Here is a 12,864-nt window from a genome sequence, read left to right on the forward strand (position 1 = left end):
TATCTTGATAAGAGTTAGGAATTGTATGTGTAAATTATATTGAAGACATGGAGGCATAAAACAAATTGTTTTTAGGACTAAATAACATCAAAAAATAGTTCACAATCTAACCCGCTGCTCATATTTTCTGTAGATACAATCCATGATTTTTGAATTTCTTATATGAAGGCAACAAATCAACTAAGCAACACCAGATTACCTAACATCAGTTGCTCCAAACCTGTCAGCCAGCAACACCTAGCAGATCATGAAAATATAATCTAAGCTGGTTAGGTCGCATAGCAGTCAGCAATGCGGAATCAGGGCATTGGGTAAAAGCCAGCAAAACGTTAGTCATGCAATGCAATTGCGATACTTGCATTAAAAAATTCGTTATTCATTGACTATCAAGACAGTACATGGAAGGTAAAATTTCAAAGAAAAATTCAGTAGTTTTGTTTGAAATTGTCTCAAGCATAAGAACCTATTCTGCAACCTCAAGACAATGAGATGCATCGAAATTTCAATAATACCTTGAAATGGGAGATGAAGATAAAATCAGTTGTATAAAAATGCTGCATGCATCAGCAATGTGGTTTGTTTCGAACAAACTATAAATAATTAACTATTTGTAACTGTTTTGCCAAGACTGAATGTACCAAAGCCAGTAGATCTTCGCATTAGTAGAAAAGTTTCTCGGAATGGTTGAGTGATCAAGTGAAATATGCCTAAACCAGGCTACATGTTGCAGCAAAGAAAAATAAATAAAGGACTCCGGCATATGTACAATTCTAAACTAAAATTAAAGAAGAACCAAATAAAAATAGTAGTAGCAACAACCTTCAAGAAGATGGAAAGCACCATGGTTGATACAGGGAAAGTTCATGCTCCAGAAACAATAATACAGGAAGCTGCAAATGTAAAAGTAAATTCGAATTAATATTTGACATGAACTATCTGTGGCAAATGCAAGATTTGAAATTAGTACTGCCTCAAAATATTTATGTGGTATGGGACTATGGGAAAATGCCTAAGGCTAGCAGCAAAGTTAACCCACATAGAAAGACAATTGATTATAGCTGTAACACAAAGTGCTAAAAGGCTAACATGGACCAATACTGTCTCTGATCGTTCAAGTATCACTATAAAATGCATCTGAGGAAGAAAATATTTTGCCAACATACTTGAAGGAAAAAAATAGCTGTAACTGCTAGTGCTAAAAGGAAGATAATAGTTGTAACACAGTGCTAAAAGGCTATGATTTTTGGTGCTCCTTGGCGCACAATCCCATGAGACCCATGTACATATGCGGGGCTAGTAATATTTTTTTAGATTTTATGAATCATAGCAAACACCAGGAAATTACGAACAGATAACAATTATTGAAAAAGATCAATCTCAGAAGTTTAAAATTTTAGGGAATACTGAGCAAAACATAATAATACGTATTCAAGAGGTGGAGAAAAATCACCTTTCATGTAAATTCTGCATGCAACAAACTATAATGGGTGGCCTTTTGTTACAGTTGAGATCTAATGTCATCTTGTTCTATAATGCACCGTAACTGCCAGCTGTAAACACTACAAAGTGCAAGTAAAAATGGATTAAAGAAAAGAGGGATCAACCAAATGAACCCAGTGGTGAATTGGTTCCATTTGTTCTCCCATAATTCACTAGCATCAATGCAAAAATCTATATCAGTATTCAGATAGTCTAGGACGAAAGATTCCTCTCCCTTTGTTTTCTCTCCCCACCTACCTTCCATTTCCTCTCCTTTCTCTCTCCCAAGCAAAAGGACAAGATCCATGTTCCAGGATTCCCCCGTGCTATTTCGGCAGCGCTCCATCTCCACCCCAGCTTGGAACAGGGACATGGCCACCGTCAGCCTCCGTCCATGGTGCGGTTAGCCACCAGAACCCCTAGCTCTGCCTCACTGAGCACATGTGCGCGTTTGGCCATCAGATCCCGTTGCTACTCTTAGCATACTTGCCTAGGAGGAGTACTACTTCAAGTGGAGCAAGAACACAGAGAAAAAAAGATCCATCAAGCAGAGAGGTGCTTCTTGTTCCGCTGCAGCATATGTGCGTGGTGTGGCTGTGGTGTACTCATGGAAGTATGGAACACGCCCATTCTTCTCCGGTGTGAACTTGCAGGCGGTGGAGGAGTTCTTAACCGTCAAGCAGATGAGGCAGCTTAAGCAGGGCTTCTGTGCTCTACTGGTGGTGGCCATCGAGGGAACAGTCGCGGTCATCTTGACCGGCAGCATGGCGGCCACGACCTCCTTCTGATTGGTATGTTTTCCTCTACTGATTTGTTGTAAACATTCCTGTTTCTGGGTTGATTGTGTCAGTTAATTGGTAAGAGATCAAAATGGTGTCACTCTGAAAATAAGTGTCCATTAGTTCAACGCTTGATTTACACATTAAAATTGCATGCATGAAAGAAATCATAGACTGGACACTATTATCATACAATTTAGTTGCAATTAAGAAAAACCAAGTAGGTGAAACGGTAAGAATGTGGAGGAGAAAACTGATCAACTTACATACACTGGTACGGGCAGGAAGGCTACATAACTATTCTAAACTGAAGGTACACATGTCAAAAGCAAAACAGTGAGACATGTGTGCAGTTTTCATTTCATCGATGGAGGGTTAGTGTTCATTTCATGGACTGGTGTACTTTGCTGGAAAATGCTTTGGCTCAGGATTATACAGAGGAACAAGTAGAAGAAAAGTTAGAACGCCATATTTTGTAAGGAACTAAGCTTGAGCTAGAGTATGATATGAAACTGAATGGTAATAAAATTAGTTTCTAAGTGATAAAGACAACATGCTCTCCTTAGATAAATTACTGACATGAAAAGAATTGTTGGAAAAGATCACAACAACAATATGATGTCTATATGCAAAATACGACCTACACCATGAATCCCTAGTGTATGCCTAAGCTCTTGGAAATGCATTAACAGAACGATGCTTTCATTGACATTTTTTTTTACAAAACGCCACATAAAAGTCTCGTAGATGACAACTGGTCAGATCAAGACAAACCATGCTTTCATGTACGGTGCAAGATTAGGATTGATTTAAACCTTTTAAATAGGAAAGGTGTGAATGATAGCATGAAGAATAGTGCAAGAAAGTAAACTGATATGCAAGTGATTCATTATTTAAATCTGCATACTCAATTAGTCAATACAAAATAGCAATTGTCCAACTTGCATGTACCTTTAGGGCAGAATAACAGTGACCAAATAGTGCAGAACTCAACCTCCATCTTTCATTTTCTGCACACTGAAATAATAATGCCAGCTAGGTTAGCTTCCTACAGTGATTCTTCTGTAGAGATTTGTCAACATACTTAACGATTAGGAAATCTGAATGTAATCATAGTTGCAATTTGCAGAAGACCAAACACACACTGCAGAAGAAACTGAACTTGACCATGCAAATAAGAGTATCATGTCAGGAAAGGAACTGACAGAGTGGATGGGAAAAATATTGGGCTGCAAGGAAATTATTACCCGATGGAGTGGGTCTAGAGATGAACAAATGAAAGAACAACGGGCCAAATTCCTGGTTGGATTTATATCAAACAACTTGTAGGCATAGACCAAAAATGAATCTGTGCAAACAAATATAATAGATTATGAGGATTAAATCAAAAGAGAAGTGGAAAAACAGAGGAAGGGAAGCAAATCATCAGGGGAGAGGAGGGTTTGTTACGTGCGAGGTCAGGCAAATCCATCATCTTTTCTTGTTCTCTTCACCGAAGCTTCATCTCGCTTTGATTCAACTCTCATCGTTGATTTAGAGGCACTAAATATTTCCCAAAGAAGAGACGTCAGCAAGCATATATAAAGAGGCAGCATTCACAAACGAAATTAAATAATATACTTGTTGGATCAGATCAGCTAATGAAGAAAAAACCAACATGGGAAACCAACAAAAATAAACCGCAAAACTAATTTAGGACCTGAAGATCTTTATACAACAGTCTTTATCTTAGGAGGCACCGCCGAAAATAGCGAGTGAGAGAGAAATGAACCCTGTGCGGTGACGACATCAAGAATGGCGATGCGGCAACTGGGTCTAAATCGGCGATAAGGCTACACTGCGAGGTGTAGCATGCCAGCGGATGGACACCATAGAAATTATTCACTACAAAAGAGGGCTCAGTTTTAGATAGTAGGCAGAAATGCTATATAGCAAATAGTATTATGTACTCATTATAAATAAAGGTATACGATTCAAATGATGTTGGACTTCAAGGGAATATATGCACGCTTCAGGTTGATGGAGGACGTTGGGGAAATGGTTCTGCGTCATACCGATGTTACCTAGTCCTCATCTCCATCTCACGACCAACGTCCCTGCCCGCCTCCGTTTTCTCGCATCTTTTCCTTGCTGGTCACAGCTTTGATTTGTCCCAGCTGGCTAATGCCTTGAATCGATGTAAACAAATCCCAAATTCTCAATAGCTTCTAAGGAAGCCTCTGCAAAAAGTAATGTATTAAGCACTTGGTAGACGTTTAATAATCCTACTTCAGATGTACATTAAAATTTCAATGATATGGAAGCGGATGCATCCATACTAAATTGCATTTTTGGGTTGCAGAAAACATCATGGTTCGGAGTATGCTTGTCGTGCGACTCGTTAATAATACGATATGCATGAAAATCTCTGTAATTTGTACAGTTCTCAGGAGAAAAAAAAGATATTTAAGCATACTCATCGGATAAATGCACAACCTCGGATGACACATCAATCTACAAAATACAACCATTAGATTAGTCAGTTTGTGCATCTGCCCAATTAGCAGGTATTTCCAATGTGCACAATGAGTAAGAATCTCCTACCTGATTAGAAAATTATATAAAGAATCCATATGATCACAGGCAGCCAAACAAGAGAGCATACATTGGAGCTACCCAATCAGGCAATCACCTTTGGGAACAAGGCCATCCATCAAGCGTCGTTGACACCATACGCGTGATGAGTAACTGATGACTGGAAAACCAAGATTGTTCCAAACAGACAGTAAAAGACGATTTTTTTGGGCAGCTCTCAATCCACTCTTCCGATTCATAAAGTTTGAACTCTGAAACACTGAAAACCCACAAAACTCTCCGCTAGTTAACCCAACTTAGACAAGAAACAAGAATCGTGGGTAATGAACCAGCACGAATGGTAAAATCCTAGAACAGCTGGAATGTATGGAAAGAAAGATCGAGAGATGCTTACCTTGGCAGCACCTTCTTGTACTGTCGCTGCAACACCACCCTCACCTGAACAACTCCTCACGCCTCCAGCCCCAAGCAACAGCAGCGGAAGGCCCTTTTCAACCAGCCACCTCCGCCCCGATCTACCGTGCGCCAAAGCCGCGCATCGCCACAGCGCACCATCCAGTCCTGGTCGTCTTCCTTCCTCGATCCCGTGCACCAAGCTTTCACGGATCTCGTCGATGCACCGCTGCCTCTTTGCCTTTCCCTCGCACACGCACATGCGAGCCGGCCTGCCTCCACACCCGCATCGCCACTCTAGCCGACCGGCGGCGCGAAGGGCGGCGGCGGAGGGAGCGGGAAGGGGACCACCTGCTCCGCCCCTTCGCGCCCACCTCCTCCCACATCCCGTAGGAGGCCGACGGTAGAGGCGAGGCTCCAGCGATGAGCTACACTGGGCGGAGGCGAGAGGTCCTGAGCGGGAGAGAGGAGCATCCCGGAGACGAAATCACCGACCGCCAGGGAATCGTCCACCACCGCCATGAAATCGCCTACTGTTGTTGGCATCTCACACGGAGGAATGGCGAAGAGGGAAGGCCATGGTGCTGCCGGCGACGCGATGAACTTGTGACGGCGGCGCAAGGGGATTGGAGGAGGACGAAGTGGAGGAGGCGGGCATTGGGGGAGTTGCAGGACGTGGGGATTGGGAAGACCACGGGTGAGGGGATTGGGTGGGAGCGTGGGACAGCGACGAAAATCCCAAACTACCCCGACGGAAGAAGATCTTTTTCACGGGCTGAATTACCGTTTGACCAACCCCAAACAGAACCCAGCGAATGACAAGCGGACCCAGCCGAACGTAGGACCTACATGCAGCCACAAGCGGGTAAAACAGCGCTGTTCCATGGCTTCCTCTAGCAAGGGGAACGAATGGGAAAGTTGGCCACGCGCCCACGCGACCAACCACTGGACGCGCTGCTGGCCCAGAATGAACGGACAAGATCTACCATCTGACACCTGCTGATAAGATCCGACGGCCTAGAAGCGGTAATCGCTGTGAATCCCCCTATGGGGGGCATCGTTTATACCTTTAGATTGCTCCACCACAAAGCCTCGTCCATTCTCTGCCACGAGAAATCGATGTGGGTTTTGTAGAATAATAATTCGAAGGGGAATTAGCAGCAGCTCCGATGCATGCATGTAAGTGGGTAGTATTAAAGTACTGCAGTAGTATCACCCATATGATACTTCTGTACGATACTATCTTTATGGATAGTATCATGAGTTGGTTTCATAGTTTTGTTGTATTTATTGATTTGTAGAATCTCAATGCAAAATTGTGTTAGTACAAGATTTGTTTGACATTAAATTTTCTCACAATATCCACATATTTTAGACTAGCTAGTCACAATAGGAAGTATTATAGATTAGTATCATACATATGATACTAGTTTATGATACAGCGCCTACAATGCATAGTATCATGAATTAGTATCATAGTTCTATCATATTTAATATTTTGTAGAATCTCAATGCAAATATGTGTACATGATGTGTTTGCCACTAAAATTTTTAGTTTTACGTGCTATGATACGGTATCTACCTATGATATTAGTCTCACCTCTCTCCTCATTAATTGATGTGCCACATAAGATTTTTGCATACATGGTATGCGTGATACTACCTATGATACTTCCATTGGGGTTAGTCTTACTCTAATCTTCTCTATCCTCTTTAATTAGCTGCCACATCAGCATTTTTGTGAAACCAACATGCATGATACTAGCTATAATACTAGCACTCTGGCTAGCCTAACAAAGGATACTAGCTATGATATTAGCATGAAACTAGCTATGATATTATTTTGGCAAAGTGATGAGAATAAAAAAAAAATATCGTTCGACAAAATGGAGTATAGTGTATCAACCTAGAGATAAAAAAATAACGAATGCTTACTCAACAAATGGTTATTTAAGCTCTTAAATGAAGAAGGGGCATGAGGAAAGAATTAATACATATATAACTACCCAAAGAACAAAAATTTATCGCAAGTGCAAGCTAAGCCCACTAATTCACCTTTTTAAAGGGAAACATGAGGGTTAAAGAGGATTTTTTTCAAATTAAGGGGTCATTTTAAAGTAGGAGATGGTGCAAAAAATTCGCTTTTGGGAAGATACTTGATTGGTCAATACGCCTTTAGTACTTCAACATCCATCGCTGTACAACATTTTCCAAAGGAAAAATTGTCTTAATTCCCAGCCCTTTCCAACAAAAAAATTGAATATTGGTTTCAAAAGAACTTTGCCTGAGTGGAACGATTGGTTGCATTTATGCCATCGTTGATGTTGGTATAGTGCTCTAATGAGCCTGGCAAATTTGTTTGGAAGTTAGCAACCATGGATATTTTTATGGTTAACCTATGTACCTAGATCTAATGAATGGTCATACGAGATTCCTCTATAAGTAATTATGGAAGACAAACATCCCATTGAAGAAAAAAAATTATGTGATTTATAAACAATAAAGTTCTTAGACAACCTATGTAAACGAAACTAGAATGGATGTCAAAATGTTGCTTTTGTGACTCATTGGAGTCCATTCAATATCTACTTTTCTCTTGTCCTTTTGTATGTATAATTTGGTGAATGATCTATTTATTTTTATGACATACAAGGCCAACCAACATCACAAATATGTTTGGGAATTGGTTAATTAAATGAGGTGAACAAGATTTAGAAATCTAGAATTCGTATTGACAAATCAGCTTGGTCTATATAGAATGCTAGAAATAATTTTATCTTTAAACAACAAAACATATACAAATTTTTATTCTCAATAGAATTAACTTTGGTCCTGCCTTCTTTTGATGGATCAGCGGGAGTTTATGGTTAGTGAACGCAAGGGTTACTGGGAACTTCTGCACCCATGTTGGATGTTGGCATAGACTTCAAGGTTGATAACTACCTTCCGCATTTATTTTTCTGATGGTTGATACATTTTTTCGATAAGGAGATGGTGGTTGATACATGTCTCACCCATTTATGATCCATGATTATAATAATTTAATGACTAATATTTTGTACTCCCAATTTCGATGATGCAGGAGGCCGGGCTGCTATGCTCCCAATTTCGAAAAAAAAAACATGACGTTGCCCAACTTTTGATTCCTCTAGCTGCCTTCACTGTCTTGTAAAGCGAGGGAACGCCTTTTTGGCGTGTTGGAAAGGCGTATGCAATCATCCATGCACCGTATCCTGCAGATCGATGGACGTGGCAACGTGCGGGATCCCATATTCCAAACCCAACTCAAGTACGTACGTGCATTCGTAAGCAGGGTCGTCGCCGGAAAAGCAAACGATCGATAGTGATTTTTCATGACCGGATGCAGCTATACCTTGCGAGCAAAGGATCACAAATCCACAAGGTTATCCGTCAGTCCGCCTTGCGCGCACCAGCACACTCTGTACCGAATTGCCCCGCTAGAAAAGCTTCATCAGCATTCAGCTCGTCCATTCTTTGCCTCGAGAAATTGAGGTGGGCATTGCAAAATAATAATTTCACGGTAGAATTAGGGGCGACTCCGATACATGCATGCCTCAGTATCTATCTGTCCCTGCGAGGACAAAGGCTCCTGTCCACGCTGATAGCTACTATCTCCAGTTGGATTTAATCGCTGACGCGAGTGTACGTATTTATACGGAGGTGTTGCGTTAGCTCTGCGTCGATCTTTTCCGACCGGAGGGAGTACTTGCTCATGAGTCATGCCATTCGTGGAGTAGAATAGTCCGTCGATCGACCATCTCCAATCTTGTCATGCGCCAAGAAAAAGCATATCTACGTAGCATGTATTGAAAATACGGAGTGGAACCTAGGTATTAGATTCTCATGAACCGTATAACCTGCCGGCCCTAAAAATCGTATTTTCAACTCTCAAAAAATCGTAGATGACAAAACTTTTGCGTGTAGATCAAAGTTTTTTTTTCGATTTTTTAAAAAAGAATTCTAAATACTTGTATTTACTAATCTGGAAAGTATGAGAAGATTTTGATGAATAGTTTTCAAGTTTGTGCACTTTTCGTAAGTTAAAAACCAAGAGTTTTTCCTCCTGTGCCTAACTAGTTGGGCTAGACTATCGAAAATATCATCAAATAGGCTAAATTGTATACTTTGGAATATTTGAAATAACTTATAAAAAATAAATATCTTCATTCAAAATCACTATCCCAAGTTAAGGCAAAACCTATGGATTTCCCTTTTTGGCGCGGTTTGATGAAATCGAAAGATGATTTTTTCAAACGCGGGTCCTTCACGGTAGGTAATAGAGAAGAAACTCGTTTCTGAAAAGATACATGGTTTGGGAATACGCCTCTCTCCCAACAATATCCCTCCCTATATAACATTGTCCAACAGAAATAAGTTTCGGTTGCTCATGTTATGTCACATGTACGTTTAAACAAAGGTTTTAGACAGGCACTTGCGGGAAACAGGGAGGATAGATGGACATACTTGTGCCGCCGCTTAATCAGTGTTAATTTGACCACACAACCGGATGTTTTTATTTGGAAGCTAAGAAAGTGGCAGTTTTTCGGTTAAATCTTTGTATCCAGATTACATGAATGACCATACAAAGTTTCTTCATAAATATATTTGGAAGATGAAAGCACCACTTAAAATTAGAAATGTGGTTCTTGCATCAGAAGGTTTTGCTTACGAAAGATAATTTAGCAAAAAGGAACTGGCAAGGGAGTCGTAGATGTTGTTTTTGTGATCAAGATGAAACAATACAACATTTATTTATCGCTTGTCCCTTTGCAAAAATGGTATGACGTGTAGTCTATACGACTTTTAATATTGTCCCCCGCAAATATTTCGAACTTATTTGGAAATTGGTTAGCAGGTGTACCAAAGAAAGATAAAGTCCACATCAGAGTTGGTGTCTATGCTTTATTATGGGCCATGTGAAATACTCAGAATGACCCATGATGTAAAGTTAACATGGCGTTTTGATCTTTAATTAACATGGTAGCGCATAGTCGCCACATGTTTTTTCTTCTTTTTAGATGGTTGATTCATGTCTCAACCTTGTATGACCCATGATGATCTTTTGTAAGACTTACACTTAAACTTAATAATCATCAATAAAAGTTGTATGCATCACTCAATGCAAAGCCTGGGGCGAGAGTGTCCATTTCGAAAAAACAGTTGTGGCTCCGTAAAAAAAAATTCCTTCAGCTGTGGGTACGTGAAACCTTTGCCCCAACAGCAGTGTTTTGTTTTTCGAAATTTTCTCTTAAAATAAATTCAGGTCAAAGACCGTTATAATCGAGATAAGCACGACAGTTTTTTTTAAGAAAGGTCAAAGTTGTCATAAAGGTCAAAGGAAAAGGGAAAAGGTGAAACATACTTGTCATTTACTTTGGTCGCGGTTGCGCAACCGCGATTAATGGCAGTTGCGAACCGCGACCAAAGGCCCTTTTTCCACCAGTGAAGCCTTTTAAGGCTTGCAGCTAAAAATGTGTATTTTCTAAGATGGACATTTAACAATGTATTAGGTCGTAATCATGTGTTAAGACTAATGACTCGTGAGGCAAGAGTCAATGGGGCTTTACTTATACCGAAGGAAGCACAAGGGAACAATTGAAAACTGTCCAAAACCTCGGAGATGTTTTTTCGCGTTTTGATCAAGATCACTGCCTGAAAGCAACTCCCAGGTGGAGCATGAGCTCGAGAGGTTCAGAGTTCAGACTGTCTGTTGGTGAATGATAACATTCAGGAGATATAGCCGCTTGAACTTTCATCTCTTTGTGAAAGACTCGCTCGATCTCCCTGCCTGCACCTGCAATCATCTATCAGGGTACTTCCTTGTCCCCACTGGAAATAGCTCTCACTCAACATTCACTTAATATCGAAATGCTTTTATTTAGATGCACGGCTGCCGGCCGGTGCAATCCTTACGTTAGATGGACATGTAAGAGCATGTCTAACAGGCCCCGTATAACCCGTCCACCCCGTAAAATTCCGGCAGGATACGGGGCCGGCGCGATTTTGGGCGTCTAGAAGGCCCCGTATTCGGGCCAGCCCGTTTCGGCGGAATACGGGGCCCAGGAAATCAGCCCCGTCGCCCCGTACTTATAGTGGGCGCAGGTGCGAGTGAGGGGTTAACCCCTCACTCGCAACCCTAGCTCCGCCGTGCGCCGCCGCCTCCTCCTCCTGCTCCGGCAAGCAATTAGTCGCTCCCCCGCGCCGCATTCCACCCGCCGCCACCTGCATGGACTCCCGCCGCCGTAGTAGCGCCTCGCCGGCGAGCGGATCGAAGCGATCCTGCTCGCCGGACACCGTGGAGGACGCGTGGCGCTTGAAATGCAAGCGCTCCGCCGCGGGGAGCCGCCGTGCGGCCTCCAAGTACGGCGGCGCGTATTACATGCCGGACTCGCTCCGGGAGTTCGCCGCCGGTGGGCGGTGGTACCGCCAAGATCCGCCGCTCAAGCCGATGAGCGGCGCCGCCTTCGAGAAGTGGCGCGCTGAGTGGGAGCGTGAGCGCGCGGCGAAGGCGGCATGGGCGGCGCGCATCGGCGGCACCAGCGGCGGAGGAGGCGGAGGCGAGGAGGAAGCGGAGGCCGGCGAGGAGGAAGCGGAGGAGGCAGAGGAGGACGCGGCATACTTGCAGGCGGTGGCCGAATCCGAGGCGGAGGCCGCCGAGAAGGCGCGGGCGGAGGCAGACGAACAGGCGGCGGCCATCGCCGCCGTGGCGGAATTCCAGGCGAAGGAGGCTGCCGCCAAGGCGGAGGAGGAGGCTACCGCCAGGGCAGAGGAGGAGGCTGCCGCTAGGGGGTCTTTCGTGTCATTCATCATCCTCGAGTAGCTAGGATCGCAGTAGATCGCTATGGATATGTATGATCCAGTGTATGATCAATGAAGATGAACTATGGTTTAATTTTCCCGGGGTTTTAATTTTTAAAAATACAGGGCGAAATACGGGGTCTGCTAGACGGAATGGTTCAGCAAGACGCACTTTTGAGATACGGGGCGAAAAACTCGCGTTATATGGGGTAGAGAAATAAGGAGCCTGTTAGAGCATGTCTAACAGACCCCTTAAATTTCTGCCCCGTATAACACGAGTAGAGGGCCCTGTATTCGATTTTAATCGGTCGAAAACTCGTCCGAGCTAGCAGACCCCTTATCCCTAAACTGTAAAAGAGCATATTCTGAGAATATGCCAAATCGATTTCTTTTTTCTTTTTTTTCCTCTTTCTTCCTCCTCTCCTTCTTCCTCCTCCCCTCCTTGACCTGCCGCACCCCCGCTCCTCCCAGATGCGCCCCCGCGCCCGCCCCTCCCAGATGTGCGCCGCCCCTGCCCTCGCCCCTCCCAGACACGCCCCCGCCCCTCCTGTACCCGCCCCGCCCCTCCCTGACCTGCTCCGCGTCGAGCTCGGCGGCGTCAGCAGCCGCCGCTCCACCTCGTCCGCCTCCGCTGTCGTGGCCGCGGCGCCGCCGCCGGACGGGGCGCCCGCCGCTCCGCGCGCCTACCCGCTGCCGAGCCTCCCCGCGCGCCTACCCGCTGCCGGACCTGCAGGTCGTCCTCAAGCCGGCCAACCCGCGGCTGGCGCCCACGGCGCGATTCACCGGCGCGACCGGCGAGCCGAGCCAGCAGCTGGCAACC

At 43.8% G+C, this 12,864-nt stretch overlaps 1 long non-coding RNA gene across 1 annotated transcript; it reads right to left on the reverse strand.

Moving 5' to 3' along the window:
• Positions 1-392: 392 nt before the first annotated feature.
• LOC124679375 lies at positions 393-3,853 on the reverse strand. Its single transcript, XR_006994955.1, has 3 exons — positions 3,708-3,853; positions 3,506-3,606; positions 393-890 (listed from the first exon to the last, which is right to left on the reverse strand). It is a non-coding gene; the product is annotated as an uncharacterized LOC124679375 (long non-coding RNA).
• Between the last annotated feature and the right edge of the window lie 9,011 nt (positions 3,854-12,864).

Source organism: Lolium rigidum, chromosome 7 (assembly GCF_022539505.1).
Source record: "Lolium rigidum isolate FL_2022 chromosome 7, APGP_CSIRO_Lrig_0.1, whole genome shotgun sequence".
NCBI lineage: Eukaryota > Viridiplantae > Streptophyta > Magnoliopsida > Poales > Poaceae > Lolium > Lolium rigidum.